General features: G+C 43.6%; 1 protein-coding gene across 1 annotated transcript in view; it reads right to left on the bottom strand.

The window, feature by feature from the left end:
* The window catches only part of LOC147733109 (uromodulin-like), a 92564-nt gene that overhangs the window by 62592 nt on the left and 13615 nt on the right, over positions 1-16357 (bottom strand). The window lies entirely within an intron of this gene.

The following is a 16357-nucleotide window of genomic DNA, read 5'->3' as shown; positions in this document are numbered from 1 at the left end:
ATATTTATGGCAACATGATTATTTTTTTCATGCATTAGGTCATTTTAGAAGAGATAGAATCTCAGCATTTTTCTACACATTCTGAGCTACAGCATTTTTTTAAATCTGACATGTGTAAACTGATTGTAATAGATTGTTGCAACAACTATCTAAATGCTTTTTGGTGAGTTTAATTTTGAATTAGAGAGTTCATTAATATCCTTCATAGTTACAAACACCTATCTCTATCATATAAAGAGCACAACACAAATGATTTAAGTGGTAAGTGTGATGGGTTATGGTGTGATCATGTATTACAAGGAATAAAGTCCCCCCTACCATACATTACAGGACATTCAACGTTACCTCCGAGTTCTATGACCTATACAGGCACTCAGCTTTTGGCCTCATTCCTTTATACACAGTCACAGAACTCCTCCATGGCTTGCAATCTCCTTATAATGTACTTCGGGGGTTCTTTATCCTTAATGGCTGTGGTTGTGCCTAGTCAAGATCACCTATTACCAAGGCACTTCCTTCCTTCTGAGCTCATTCAGAGGTAACGTGAATGCTTTGTCAGTTCCAAAATGGCAGGTTTCCATTGCTGACGAAGTCAACAGGCCTGCCCATGCATTTTTGTAATGAACATGTTGTGTTGCAATGAACATTGGACCTTGAGAGAGGAAGAGCAAGAACCTGTATGTTCACTCTTAAGGGCAAAGTTTTATGCAATAGGCCTTGACCATCTGGATACTGCATACAAAAGTCCAAACTGCTCCAGAGATTGGCCTAATCTGTGCCAAAGAATTTGGAACTTTAGCTGTGACAGTAAATCTTACCTATATACGACAATAAATCAGACAGAAAAAGGGACTGTACCTTTCTGTGATAGCAAATAGGTATCTCGGGGTTAGAGAATACCTCTAGTTGGACCACTGAATAAAAGCTGCTCTGTCAGACACTAACCCATTCGGGCATAGAGCAGCCATCTTGTCGCTGATAACAAGCCTAGCTGGGCCTGAGAATAAACACATTTGTGCAGGTGATTTAGGAGAACTGTGCAAGACAGAATGCCCAAGTCAAAGAGAGACTGCAACAAACTGAGCATGATATAGCCTGAAATGTGGGAGAAAATATTCCCAAATGAGCAACAGAATACACCCAACTGTGCAAAACAATGAGCCGCAACTGTGCTATATAATTTTTAAGAATAATTCAAAATGATCCAAAGAAGCCCCCACAACTCCGCTAGATAAGAAGCTCCATTGCTCAAGAGAAGGTTCCCAAATGTACTAGCTAATATTATAACACATGTATTTGTAAAGCGCACCAGTATCACCAAAGGGTATCAAGGCGCCGAATACCTGATGTTTAATGTTACCCAACTCAATGGCACTCATTTTATTAACCTCAGAAGGATGAAAGGCTGAGTAGACGCGCCGGGATTTCGAACCAGTGACCATGAAGTTAAACACTGGCACAGGTACTCAGATGGATGAAAGGCTGAGTGAACCTGTCGGAATTTTGAACCTGTGACAGTGAGACCGAACACAGGCCCCCTCAGTGAAACGTGCAGGGAAATAAAACCAACTGTGAGATTAAATATGCTCAAGAAAGTGAATTATGCCAAAGAATAACTCGCGCTGCTGCGGGAAGATGTGTAATTGTTCAAGAGAGCATGTCCAGCCGAGTCAAAGAGTGACCCAGCAATGATAGTGAATACTCACAACATATCTAGTGGGCGCCCACGACTGCCAGATATTTCTTCCATCATTGCCAGATAACATACGCAACGAGCCAGAGAAAAATTAGAGCTGAATCAGAGAATAGATTCAACTGTGCACGATATAAACCAAAGAGTGGTGGAAAAAAACAGACTGCCCCAGATTGTTTTATGACTGAGTTTGGGTATTGTGTCTAAGAACATGTGAATCATTGTGACATATAATGTACCCAAATATGTGACCTAATATAACCATGGCATGACATCTGTTTGACTTGAGCACTGCGATTGGATTGGTGAAGGGGTCTGGTAGTGGATACTGCACATTGGAATTAGATGAGTTGTCTATGGAGAGGGCTGGAAAAGGTTGTGTGAGTTTAAGTGAAGGGCTTGAGAGGTGGCAGGCACCATGGCTGTCCAGGCTGTGGCTGGTCTGTGTTTGGTGGGGAGGTTTGCACTACTTTGCCCATGCAGTGCCTATTCTTTGTGCGTTTTTAAGTGAAAAGGTGTAAAGGAAGCTTACACTGCTGCTATCTCTTTTCTATGGAATATAAAAGATCTAAGTCACAAAGTTCAGTCTGACAAGTCAGTGTGTGGACCGTTTTTTGCCTGTTTGTGGGCCTGTTTTATCATCTTGTGGGCCGGTTTTCACTGTTGACTTTTCTGTATTATCACACAAATTCCCTACAGAAAGCACAAATACATGCAGTCTTCTTTACCTTGCAAAATACATACACAGTGTGTCTTTCTTTACAATTTCAAAACTGTCATGATTTGCAAATGTTGGTCTCCTTAGCTTCCTCATTCGTTAATGGAGGCCCTTTTTTCGAAGCCTAGGACTATTTTTTGTCCCAGTTTGACCCTGATAATGTTAAATAGGTAGATCACCCAGACCCAGGTGAAAGCTTGTACCTGCAAAGTGAACAGCTTCTGAACAGTTTGGTTTCACCTTCTATGGAGTCTCACTCTCATAGCCAGACTAGGGGAAAGCATTCCATATGGTCCATTCCAGTTGTCCATGGAAGTGGTAGGCAGAATTTTGTCCACGTATAATACACAATTGTTGCAAGAGTTACAGATTGTATCGATATGACACATGGGCAGTTTGCATGAAAATGTACGCAATATGTACCCCTACATACAAAATGCTGGTTTAATGTAGTCTTAAGGTCCCTGTAACCTTTGAATGTCTAGTAGCGACCAAAGTGCTCCAAATACGGTCTTTTTTTTTTTTTATTAATTTTTTTTTTTTTTGTTCCTCATCTCAACCATGGCTGGCCCATTAGTACCGTGGACTGGGAGAAATGTGATATGAGAAAAAGACATACTGTCTCAGTGCAAGACTGGTAGGGGCCGATCGAGATAGGGAACCGCCAAGACCCTACAGCCATGTCAGTTTCCCAGTTAATCACAGGCCCTTGTGTACGATTTGGACGGTAATTGCGATTATCCAGATTCCACCATTGCTGTTACCACAAATTCACCTTAATGAAAGGACGAGAGTGATAGAGCGAAGAGAGCGTGTCACAGCTTCATAATCATTGGAACTGGGGGGGAAAAAAAACAGCTCTAGTTATTGAGACCAGTCAAGTTTCAACCAAAAAGCTCTTTTGTCATTTTTTCCAGCCCTGGAAAGATCAATTTTAGATATATGAAGCAAGGAAGAACTCCAGTCGTGCAACGTCGGAGGGGAGGCCTCTTTCCACCGCCTGCAGATCTCATGTCGAGCCACCAGCATTGAGTAAAAACAAAAGATTGTTATTAGATCTACGCTTTTTGTCCACTACTCCAAAAATTACAAGGCGGCGATCTATACTCACAGTAGAGCCTATTGAAGATGTTAATTTATTGCCTATTGATTGCCAGTAAGATGTTAAATGTGGGCAATCATAAAACATATGCGCATCTGAGGCTGCCACTTGACCACAACGGGGACAAGCCACTGGTGCACCTGTTGAGAATTGGACAACCTCTGGGGAGAATAGTAAGCCCTATGAAGGGTAAATAGATGGTTTCTGCGAAGCCAGGTAGGTTTAACAATAGCCCAGAGAACGTTGCAAGATGTTAACCAAAGTTCATTCACGTTTATTGCAGGCAATAAGGAGCCCCACAGCTGGTCTGGAAGATGAAATTCTCCGTCAATCTCCTCTAAGATTAGATTGTAAAAGTGGGAGACCTCTTTAGACGTTGGTGCGTTGTCAAGTAAGCAAGATTCCAGTTGACTACTTCCTCCTAAAGGTCGTTGTAAACAACGTGAGGGACCTGTTCTTTGTGCTTGTGCCCAGCTTGAGATTTGTAAGAATTTTAGTCTAGATAGATTGGGGCCTACCTTACTCACTAAATGTTCCCAGGAAAGCATTTCCCCTTCAAAGAACAGATCTCCCCATGTTAAAATTCCAGCATCTTTTAGTGTGCTTATCAATGCATCTTTAGTCCAGCACGGAGGAGCAGGAAGATCCCATATAGGAGATGGTAGCCTATTTTGGTATTGGTTCTAAGGTTATACCAGGTTCTTGCTAGGCCCTGCAATACCTTCAGCTTGATTTTCTTAAAAAATTTGGGGTCTCCGAACTTAAATAGAAAACCCATCTGACTTAGACCTTCACATTGTAGTAGTGTTGAAAACATTAAACCAATGCCCTGATCTAATGGAGTTTTGAGTAGCATTTTTGGCGTGTGTCAACTGAAAGGCCCAAGCATAAATCTGAAGGTCAGGACCAGCCAAACCACCCTTCTCCCTATGACGCCTTAATTTGCTCCAAGAAATTCTTGCAGTCTTGTTCCTCCATACAAATGAGGTAATGTCACTCTGCATCTTTGCTATCAGTGTTTTATCGAAATAAAGTGGTAAGCTGTTGAAAATAAAGGTCAGCCTAGGTAAGATAGACATCTTTACTAAGTTTGATCGACCTAGGAGCGTTAATGGAAGATGTCTCCAAGAACTCATTAGTTTCCTACATTCTTTAGCCACTAGGGTGAAATTTGTAGGGGCGATCAGATTAATATCCTTTACAATTTTTATGCCTAGATATCTCATGCTGTCACAGGGTTGTACAGGAAGTTGCGCTGTTGTGCTGTTCCACGCCATAACCTCGGTCTTTGTGGCGTTAACTTCATAGCCAGAGATGTTACCAAATTGTTGTGCTAGATTTATGACTGTCGGAAACGCTGTGCTGATATCTGAAGTTATGATCATAAGATCATCAGCATACAAAGATACTTTTTTTCCCAATCTCTATATCTGAATGGTATGATGTTAATATCTTCGCGAATTATTTGAGCAAATGGCTCAATATAGAGATCGAAGAGCAGGGGCGAAAGCGGGCAACCTTGCCGAGTGCCCCTTGTGATGGCAAATGGTTCCGACAGTCGCCATTAACCAAGACCAAGGACGAAGGGTTATGGTACAGTAATTCCACCGCTCTGCGAAAGGCCCGGCCCACGCCAAATTTTTCCAAGGCCCCCGACAAGTATACCCAATTGACCCTGTCGAAGGCCTTGGCTGCGTCCAAGGTGAGAATAGCCAGGGGTAGCGATGAGCTAGTTGCCATGTCAATCACTCTTATTAGGTCGTATATCAGCTCATAAAGCTGGCGACCTTTAACAAAGCCCTTTTTTGGTTGGAGTGTAGGACTGAGGGGGCAACCTGCCCCAGTCTCTTGGCTAGAAGTGACGCAAAGATCTTATAGTCAGCGTTAAGAACTGAAATAGGGCGATACGAACCGCAGGCGGTGGATGCCTTCCCTGGTTTCAGAATAAGCGTGATAGAAGCTTTATTCCATGATGTGGGGGGTAGATCGCCATCTATCAGAACTTGATTGAATAACCTGGCGAGAAAGGGGGCAATATCAGCTGCAATATGTTTATATACCTCTGCCGGTAGACCATCAGGGCCCGCCGCCTTGCCAGATTTACTGTTAAGTATGGCAGTTGATACCTCTTCTACCGTTATAGGGTGATCTAGAAAAGCCACTTGTTCTGTAGAGAGTACTGGGAGTGAAATTTTATTAAGCCAGATTCCTACATTATTGGAGGAGATGTTATTATCCTCTCGATATATAGCCTGGAAAAAATCTTTGAAGGCTGACCTTATTTCTGGGTCAGAGGATACTGTGCCGGAGCCAGTAAATATAGACTCAATATCGTTACGTGTCTGATCAGTTCTAGACTTCCAGGCTAGTACTTTGCCCGCCCCTTCACCAAATTCAAAATTGGCTAATTTACTGGCTTCCCACCTTTGCAAAATACGTTGGTTTAGTAGGGAAGCTACTTGCCCTTTAAGCTTCATCAACTCCTCCCGTTTAGCCAGTGTGACATGCTCAGGGGCATTGTTAAGATTTTCTAATTCTGATTGGGCTGTCGATATGTTGGCCTCTATCATCAGTGTAACCGCTTGGGTATACTGTTTCTTTCGAAACAAAGTTTCATTCTTAATAACCCCTCTCAAAGAGCATTTAAAAACGCCCCATACTGTGCTAGAGCAGGCCGAACCAATGTTAATTTAAAAAAATTCTTGCGTTTCCACTTTGATATACTCCAAATCATCGGGAGATGTAAGAAAGGATCTGTCAATTGACCATGACCTAGTCGGGGGTTGAGACTGCAGTTCGAAGTCTAAGAGTATCGCCGAATGATCGGACAGGTGAGATGGTAAATAGGTTACACTCCTAACCGATTTATCCAGAACTTTGTTTACCAGAATTAAATCGATCCTAGATCTATGACGGTACTTGTAGTTTCTGAAGGAAAAGCCAATTTTCTGACCCGACCTTCCTCTAAAAATGTCCATAAATCCATATTGATACATAGATTTAAGTAGGAGGTCTCTGGATTTAGAGTGAGCAAGTTGTCGGCCAGAAGTAGACTTATCCAACAGAGGATCGAGCACGATATTAAAGTCTCCCGCTATTATCATAGGTTCTGGAAAATGTAAAAGCTCAGAGAACAGCGTGGCCAGGGCAGATGGGTCATCACGGTTAGGCTCATAATATCCAACCAACGTGATGCATGTACCACCTATCATGACATCCGCGATTGCCCACCTACCGAAGGGATCAACCTTCTGCTTCAAGAGTCTTGTTGCGATGGTTTTTTTAAAGAGAATGGCAACCCCTCTAGTGTTAACTGTTTGAGATGTGGTAACAGATAAATCAATCCATCTGTTTATTTTTACTAGGTCCAATACTTCAGCTTCAAATAGATGTGTCTCCTGGAGAATAATGACCGGGCATCAAAGCCACGGATGTATGGTATAATCGTTCTGGATCTAGGTTTGGTGTGCAGGCCATTAACATTCCAGGAGAGGATCCTAATGGTACTCATAGTTGACATATCTAATGATAATGAGTCCAGCTAACTTACACCCCTTAGTACTACTCAAAAGAGCAAAATGAGTCCATTGTTCACATATTAAGTTGTCGACCGCCATTTTAGAGATGAGAAGCATTTAATTTTTTATTTCCCTAACCCTTACCCACGTGAAAACACCCCCCTCCCCTGAGGAACCCCTGGTTACCCAACCGTAGCAGGCCCGGTTTGTGATACCCCTGATACTCTGTCCAGGCTCAGGCGAGGCATTAATGACTATAATAGTGGAGGACTAAATAGGTCTAATTTCAGTCGAGCCCATTGTGGTCAAACTCCAAATTGATTGAGTAGCATTAACTAGTAACTCTGTGAAGGTTTATAGAGGTAGTATGTGTATATATGTGCCCTTTATGTAAACTTTTAATTTGCTTTTTTTTTTGGAAGAAAATTATGTGTTTTCTTTTTTTCTTTTTTTTTTCTTCTATTTTTTCCCACTTTCTTTCTTTTCTGAATTAACTTACTTTCAATTTTACTTGTCTTCTATTAGGAAAGTTTATGTCGAGCTAAGATTTTTATATATTCATTCATTCATACATGAACTCTATAGACAACCATATAAGGAAACCCACAAACTTCCCTGTCTAGAGCTAAGCTACCTTCGGTTTTTAGAGGTGCCAATACTCAACAATAACTCATCTGCAGCTTGAACTGTGCGAACATTGAACATTTTGTTATTGAGCATGATCTTCAGTGCTGCAGGAAAACTCAGCTGCACAGACGCCCCCAAGTTTCTGAATGCCTCCATTCTCCGACCCAATTCCCACTGTCTATCAAGGGTCACCCTCAACAGGTCAGATCGCACTTGAAAGGAAAAACCTTCTCCAGTCAGAGATTTTTATTTAAGGGTCAGATTAAGAATGTGATCCTTCAATTGAAACGTGTGGAAGTTCACTAGAATCATGCGGGGCTTTGCCCGCTGCAAATTACGCCTGAAGGGATCCCTGTGGATCCGTTGAATGTCTGGATTGAGCTCCTCCTCTGTATGCTTTAAGTTTAAAGATTTTATTAGGAGTTGAATAATATATGCCTTAATGTTGGAACTTTCACTTGCTTCTGGTACATTCAGGATGCGAATATTCAGCGCCTCGCTTTATTTTCCAGGACCTCCATTCTTTCAGCCAATAAAGTGTCCTCTCTTCTAAGTTTCACTATTTATTCCTTTGCATTGTCTAGTTCTATGGACATTACCGCTGTCGTTTCTTCCAAAGCCCCAGTTCTTGAAAAAAGCCCGTCAATTTTGTTATTCAGTGATTCACAGTATGTCCTAATTTCTCTCTGAATTTTAGATGACTCCTCAAAGCCTCGTTTGATGTCAGCTGTCAAATTGGAAAACATAGTTAGAACTGAAGAAAGATCTAAGGGTGAGGCAGAGACAGAGGTGGTCAGACTATCACTGCCATTGATACACTGCTGTGTTGGTGTCTCTGATATTAAAACTGCGTTTATATCTGCATTTTCTGGCGTAGTGACTGGCCGTGTGTTTTCGTTGGGTAAGCCTCCTCCCTTCTCACCGGTTTGACTCACATTGCGTGACCCCCCTTCCATGTTTAGAGAAAAAGAGGCCGTACAACCAGTTATTACTGGGCTAGAGATTGTATCTGAGGATACACTGGTAGGGTAACGACTGCTCTGTGCAAGGCTCAGAACCTGAGGTATGGCCTTAAAATAGGACCGCAGAGAGGGTGTTATCTTTGAGACTGAATCCAAGACTGATTTTACTGCCTTGGGTTTTTTGGATCGTTTTGGTTTAGCCTCTGAAGAGAGGTACGAAGAGGACTTAGGTAGAGTATTGTTAGTACTGCACGTATTTCCGCTGCACTTAGTGGTTATTGCACTAATTGGGTTGACTAGTTTAAGACATGCTGCAGTATTTTCCCGGTCCCCCCACCCAATCTCCTGCGTGGATTCCAGAGCTGAGGCAGAAAACAAGTTTGGTTTATTACAATTTGTCTTTCCCCCTCGGTTATGGTGTATACTCCCTGTTTTAGTTGTTTTTCTTCCTCTGCGCCCCTTATTAGATATTATCGGACTCAAATTTACAGAACAATCAGGTCGGGTTGAGGTTCGACTTCTGAGAGAATATGGATTGTTAACAAAGCTAGTACTCTGGTTTGGGGACCCTTCCCTGGGTTTTAAGCCTTCTTCAAGTCTAGTGAAACCCTCAAACCGCTCCACGCGCGGCTCCTCAAGTATTTCCAAAGACAACGTAGCCCCTGACCCCCCCCCCTGGTTGCCCTTCACCTAATTCGTCAGTTCTGGACCCTCGAAGTCTCCTGCTGTCTCCAGTAGAACTGAAGTTGAAGCCGGCGCCAAGGTGATCACGGTCGTGCCCACTGAGGGTGCCTCACGTCTCTCTCCACCGGCAACCTCGGGAAGAAGGTCTCTGCGGAGGGAGCAGGCTTGCCTCGCTCGACGGAGCTCCAGGGCGGGCAAGTACCACTTCCACGGCACTGCTGACGATACAATCTGCGCCTGTAGTAGAGACAGGGTCGGCAGCGAGAACCGAGCATCCAGGAGAGCAGACGCCGAGTCAGACCGTAACACGCCCCCAGGAGCGAGCATGGAGAGCGAAAGGAGACCGAGCCAAGCAGCCAGAATGATCGAAGAAAATCACTTGTCTTCGGCTAGAAAGGAGGTATATTCCAAAAAAAGGATAAAAAATATAGCAGAATGTGCAGGACATACTAACAGAGGTTAGCGCCCGAGTTTAGCCCTCATTAGTGGAGAAAAAAGCCAAACGCTCCGCTAGAGCCCAGAGCGGGGTATCGCGGCAGCTAGCCTGCTGCCACCATGTTCCTCCTCTCGACAAACCTCATTCCAAATACGGTCTTGGAATAAAGTTAATACGGACAATAAAAGCCATACGCGGACTAAAACGCCTCTATACTTTCCGGACTCTTTCGATCAGGCTTTCTCAGCCCATGAGGACTGGCTATCTTTGTGACTTTACACTAGCTCCCTTGTTAGAGGTTAAAATAAAACAGTCTACCAAGTCTTCCCATGGTTTCAAAGTCTCTTTCAGTTTCTTACATGAAAATGCCACAGTCACAGTTGAGAAAGGATACCTTAAAAAAAAGTTATCTGTGAATATAAAAACACTATTGTAATAGAAAATTCTAGGTTTTTCTCTAGTAAACAATGCCAAGAATCCAGTAAAAGAGCTCTTCTCGGTGGTGATGGCCATTTCCAACCTGAGTGATTTGTCTAATTGCAATGTTACTCAGCCCTTCTGTGATGATTTGGCCACTTTTTTTCAAGAATTCCTCTGGGACTCTCTCTTATTAAGACCAGGATTTGGTAAGAGAATTCCCCTGTGTTACATAGCTTCTTGCATCTTACAGAACTAACTGCAAGTAAGAAACTCTATCATCACTAGTGAATCTGGATCACTGTCCCCATCGCACATTCCAGCTCATCTGAAACCGTTTCCAAGCTCTTGAAGGTAATTTGCAACCAGATCATGTACTCAACAATCTTACCTAAAGCCTGGAAGAAAGCTACACTCAACCCTCTTATTAAAAATCCTTCGGCACTATAAGCCTCCCTGAGGCAGTCGCTGTTGTACTGTCACGTTCCCCCTGCAGTATTTGAGAAATGCTCTATTTGTTCTCCTAAGGGCCCTTGCCTCTGTATCCATGCACTGAGCGTTATATATGTACTTGTACCTCAACTTAGCAAGCAATGTCTTACTTTATTTTCATATTCTTTGCTTTTGTGTAATTGTACATCGCTAAATGTATCAGTCATCTCTGTAACGGAAGAATTATTGTACTGTGTTTCTTTTGCTTTCTTCTACTTCAATAAAAATGATTTGAAATAAAAAAAAAAAAAAAAATCCTTCGGATAACCATAAAGAACACAAAAACTACCATCCAATTCCTTTATCACCGCCTACCGAGAATGTGTTAGAATGCAGAATTGACAGCTGTTCTGGGCAAGCATAGCTTTAGGAGTGGCGACAGCACGGAGTCAGCACTGGTAGCAGCAGCCGACGATATTAGATCTATAGTTGACAGTGGAGGTTCTTCTGTGCTTATTTTATTAGATCTTTCAGCGCTTGTTATACTATCTGCCACTCCTGGTAGTGACCAGACTTGATTAGCTGGGCCAGGCGCTGCCAGCACAGGTAAGAGCAGTGGGATGGTAAGGCAGGAGAGTGGGGGAGGGGGGTCGGGGGGGGGGGTGGTAAGTCGACAGATGACGGGCTAGGTAAAATTTGATAAAACAATTAATAAAACCACTTACCTTGCACTCTCCACATTGCCGACTTGGCGATGCAGCGAGCGCTAAGTAAGTGGTTTTAATTATTTAATGTTACCTATCCCGTCGTTTGTCGACTTACCCCCCATTGCCATGCCTGCCCCACCCCTCTTACCTGTGCCGGCCGCCGCTGAGCTGGGCATTAGGAATAAGGCCCTCCACCTGCTACATTCCTTCTTTTTGGTCACAAAGCAAATTGTGGCGTGCAATCAATTCAGCTTGAAAACTTTCTCTCTACCTTGTGGGGTTCCACAAGGGATTTCACTGACCCCTACTTTTTTCAATCTGTATGTTTCCCCTCTGGGGGTCCCCGACTCGGTCATTTGGACTTCCTGTCTATCACATGCAGATGATACCAAAATTATTGTTACTTTTGCCAATGATACCCGGTCAGCTGCAAGTAACTTTCATTATCCACTCCGATCACATTGCCAGAAACTCTGATGGGGTTTATAATGACGTTTTCATTTTTAAGAAAATCAAGTGACTCTGGTCTGGTCATCATGTTTCAAAATTCTGAAGATTGTTAAGATTTATTTTTCAGTTTCTTCCCTTGGCCTCAAACAAAACTGTAGTGGTGGTGTTGACTTTTACCCGGTTGGATTATTGTATTCCCCTTTACTTAAGGATCAATCAGTTATTCCTGAGCAGACTGCAGGTAGCCCAAAATAAGGCTGCCCACCTCATACCTAATGTTAGTAAACATCAGTCAATTTCAAAGGAACTGATCCGGTTGCATTTGTCACCTATGAGAGGAGGGTGGCAGGGTCATGTTTAAGGCGCTCTGCCTGGCCCACAGAGCTATGTATAACAGGGAGCCTGAATTCATCAGGCCTAAATTCAACCAGGTATATTGGCCTTTCATCTCTTGCTTTTTGTGCTCGCTGAGCAGATGCTGGCAGTTCGAAGACACACCTAGGTATAGGCGCTGCATACAAGTGCTTTTTTTCATTTTCGCACATTCTGTTTCACCAACGTTCCAAACAACAGAAACAGAAACAGAAACAGCTACTTTTAATCCAATGAGGCAGCTCTCTGAAAACACGCTCATCTTTCCTTTCTGGATTAGTTTAATTGACAGATAATTGTTCTTCGTCTTTCTAGTTGTCAACCCCGAATGCTGCACGGGGTCGGATTGCTGACTTTGGGATGGCTTGTAAAGAGAGCGTGACGTATTTCTTTATGTCTGTGTGGGTGTGGTGTTTGTTAAAGAAAACCTAGCCTAAAGGCAATGGAGCGTTGTGCAGGTATTCCGTCAATGAGTGACAGGTGAGGTGGCAGTTACTGGATTTATGCTGCAGTGTGATGTAGGATTCTTTATAAAGGTGTGTCTTTGGCTCTGTCCTAAACTGGAGCGGCATCGGGGCAGACCCGATGAATACGGGGATGTTTGTTCGAAATCCTGCATGCACGGAGGCAAAAGGCTTCGGTGTCATCTGAAAGATGCTAACACTTCAGGCCTCACCTGCATAAGATTTCACCCTACAGTGTCATGCACTCGTTCGACAAGGGGTGTACCAACATTACTACCTGGAAGACACATATAAAGATCCAGGGGTATCATTTATGAAAAGTGACGCATCGCTGCATGAAAACAGCGATGCGTCACTTTTCACTGCGCACTCCTTGCGACATTCCTGATGCGTCATATTTAATGTATGACGCATCATGTCGCAAGGAGTTACAGATACGTCAGTCTTTCTGACGTATCTGTAATTTCAAAAGTGAAGCATTGCTGGAGTGTGTCACAAAAGTGACGCAACTCCAGCAATGCGTCCTTTCACATGGGGAAAGCCCCATGTGAAAGGGCTTACGTCAGTCTTACGCCTGCTGTGAGGCAGGCGCAAGATTTTGACGCAACAGCGTCCTAAAAGTGACGCAGTGAAATCTCATAGATTTCACTGCGTCACTATTACGAGGCTTTTTGCAGGGGAACGCCCCCTCTGCATACATTATATCTGACGCAGGTATAATGTGGCGCAGGGGTTTAAAAAGTGACGCATCTACCTAGATGCGTCACTTTTTATATATGGCGCAACAGGGCGCATTTTTTACACCGCTGGTGCGTCACAAAAAGTGACGCACCAGTGGCGTAAAACTGGCGCAAGACCTTCATAAATAAGGCCCCAGGTCTACATGTGACCCAATTAAGGGTATGTCCTACCTTCAAGTAACAAATCAGCCCACTGCTAAGAGGATTTCCACCCCCTCCCCTTTCCTACAATCCAATATTTGTCTTCAGCATCTCCAAATCAATACACTGAAGATCTCTCTGAATGAAACTCCTGATTCAACACACAGGCAAGAGAGTTGCATCCATGAAACATTTTCAAGACAAGCAGCAAACAGATTGTAAACAGTTAACAATTTAGACCAATTGCTTTTATGTGTCCCGCTTTTATTTGAAGGGTGTGCACCAGAGTTTAGGGATACGTACCTGCTTCTCCCAGGAGAGCGGCAAATAGCAGTGCCATGAGGAGCGCCATCTTTGGAGTCTGGAATCTGGGATTGGTTGATGCTTTCCAATGTGCCTTTTGAAATAGATTGCTGAATGCTGAGGACCAGAACAGGGGCAAGCAAACACTGCTGCAATCTTAGCCAGCCCCACAAAGTGACAGAAACACCCACCTGCCAGATCTTTTATAGATCGAGAGAGAGACCTACAAGGAAGTGACTCGTGGGGAGGGAGATAAGACACGGAAATAATGATTCTCACTGAACAGCCCAGGTGGGTTAGGAGGGAGGGTGGGGGGAAGTGAGAGAATGCAAGGTATGATGAGGGAGGGGTAACCTACTTTAAGATCTTTCTCAGAATATGAAGAATAGGGTGCAGACAGAGGTGTGTGATATATTTATAGAATACTTGCAGGTAGTATAGTACCATTGGCATTTTGGAAGCCATATAATGAAAGCATCCAAAGACTGTCATCTGTCTCACTGTCAGCAAATCACCCCGCCAAACATGGAACCCCCTTCGGGGATCTTAGCTTAAAAAAGACACAACATTATCTGCTGACACAAACAATATCGTATACCAATTTTCTGCAACATATTTCCCCAATTTATGAGTGCCAAGAACCCAACACTCTATAAAAAAGGATAACACATTGATTGCAAAGGAACCAATGTATTTTAATTTAAATTTTTATGAATTGCAGCCTAGCAGTTGTTCATTTTTCACTATTTAAAATGAAAGTTTAGATCTTGACCTACAGTCATCCTTAGCTATAATTTGTGTAAGACCTATTGTCTGTAATACAATAGGCACAAAGGTGGCTCTGGCTCAGTCTTTTGCACGAGATTGGATTTTATTGTTTATCACAATTTCTTGCTTCCTATTTGATGCTTTTTTCTCTCTATTCTTGACTTTAACTCACTCCTGGAGCTTAGCTTGTTTACCGTCTTTTTATTTGGCTGACTTGTACCTTTCCACTGCTGATTCAACGGGTCTACGTTTAGGTCTCGCCTAACAAACTGCATAAGCTGCTTGTTTACAAAATGCAAAAACAACAGTTGATGGACAGAATGCAGTACAGAGATCTGGGCCTAAATCCATCGTTTTTTGCACTCCACACCACCCCAGTTCAGACATGGCCATATGCAAATCAGCCTTGACCCTGTGCCTTATGGGAACAGTCCAGCCCGTACTGCCAAGCCATGTCTTTCCTGGAACGGAATCAAGCATCCTAGGACCGGTTTCTGGCTATTCAGCCAGGATAGCTTGACTCCAGTGGTGTGGAGAGCATGGGATTCACGTCTGAGCATACCCATCCCACTCGGGGTGACAAATGCAAAAACAACAGTTGATGGACAGAATGCAGAACAATGTCATACATTCACCCCAGTACAGAGATCTGGGCCTAAATCCATAGTTTTTTTGCACTCCACACCACCCCAGTTCAGAAATGGCCATATGCAAATCAGCCTTGACCCTGTGCCTCATGGGAACAGTCCAGCCCGAACTGCCAAGCCATGTCTTTCCTGGACCGGAATCAAGCTTCCTAGGACCTGTTTCTGGCTATCAGCCATTTTCAGCCAGGATAGCTTGACTCCAGTGGTGTGGAGAGCATGGGACCTTCGTCTGAGCATACCCATCCCACTCGGGGTGATAAATGCAAAAACAACAGTTGATGGACAGAATGCAGAACAATGTCATACATTCACCCCAGTACAGAGATCTGGGCCTAAATCCATCGTTTTTTTGCACTCCACACCACCCCAGTTCAGACATGGCCATATGCAAATCAGCCTTGACCCTGTGCCTCATGGGAACAGTCCAGCCCGAACTGCCAAGCCATGTCTTTCTTGGACCGAAATCAAGCATCCTAGGACCGGTTTCTGGCTATCAGCCATTTTCACCCAGGATAGCTTGACTCCAGTGGTGTGGAGAGCATGGGACCTTCGTCTGAGCAAACCCATCCCACTCGGGGTGACAAATGCAAAAACAACAGTTGATGGACAGAATGCAGAACAATGTCATACCTTCACCCCAGTACAGAGATCTGGGCCTAAATCCATCGTTTTTTTGCACTCCACACCACCCCAGTTCAGACATGGCCATATGCAAATCAGCCTTGACCCTGTGCCTCATGGGAACAGTCCAGCCCAAACTGCCAAGCCATGTCTTTCCTGGACCAGAATCAAGCATCCTAGGACCGGTTTCTGGATATCAGCCGTCTTCAGCCAGGATAGCTTGACTCCAGTGGTGTGGAGAGCATGGGACTCACGTCTGAGCATACCCATCCTACTCGGGGTGACATGCAAAAACAACAGTTGATGGACAGAATGCATAACAATGTCATACATTCACCCCAGTACAGAGATCTGGGCCTAAATCCATCGTATGACTTTGTTCTGCATTCTGTCCATCAATTGTTGTTTTTGCATTTGTTTACAAAATGCCTCTTGTGGAATATACCAAAAACCTATAGTGAGCATAGAGACCTCCCACTGCTTCAATTTGTTAGCTTTATTGTCAGTCTTATTTCCTTGCGTCTTATTGGATGGCTTTTTTTCCTCGTCTTGTGC

This window comes from Lissotriton vulgaris, chromosome 2_1 (genome assembly GCF_964263255.1).
Source record: "Lissotriton vulgaris chromosome 2_1, aLisVul1.2, whole genome shotgun sequence".
NCBI classification, from domain to species: Eukaryota; Metazoa; Chordata; class Amphibia; order Caudata; family Salamandridae; genus Lissotriton; species Lissotriton vulgaris.
This window is presented reverse-complemented; position numbering and strand designations above follow the sequence as displayed.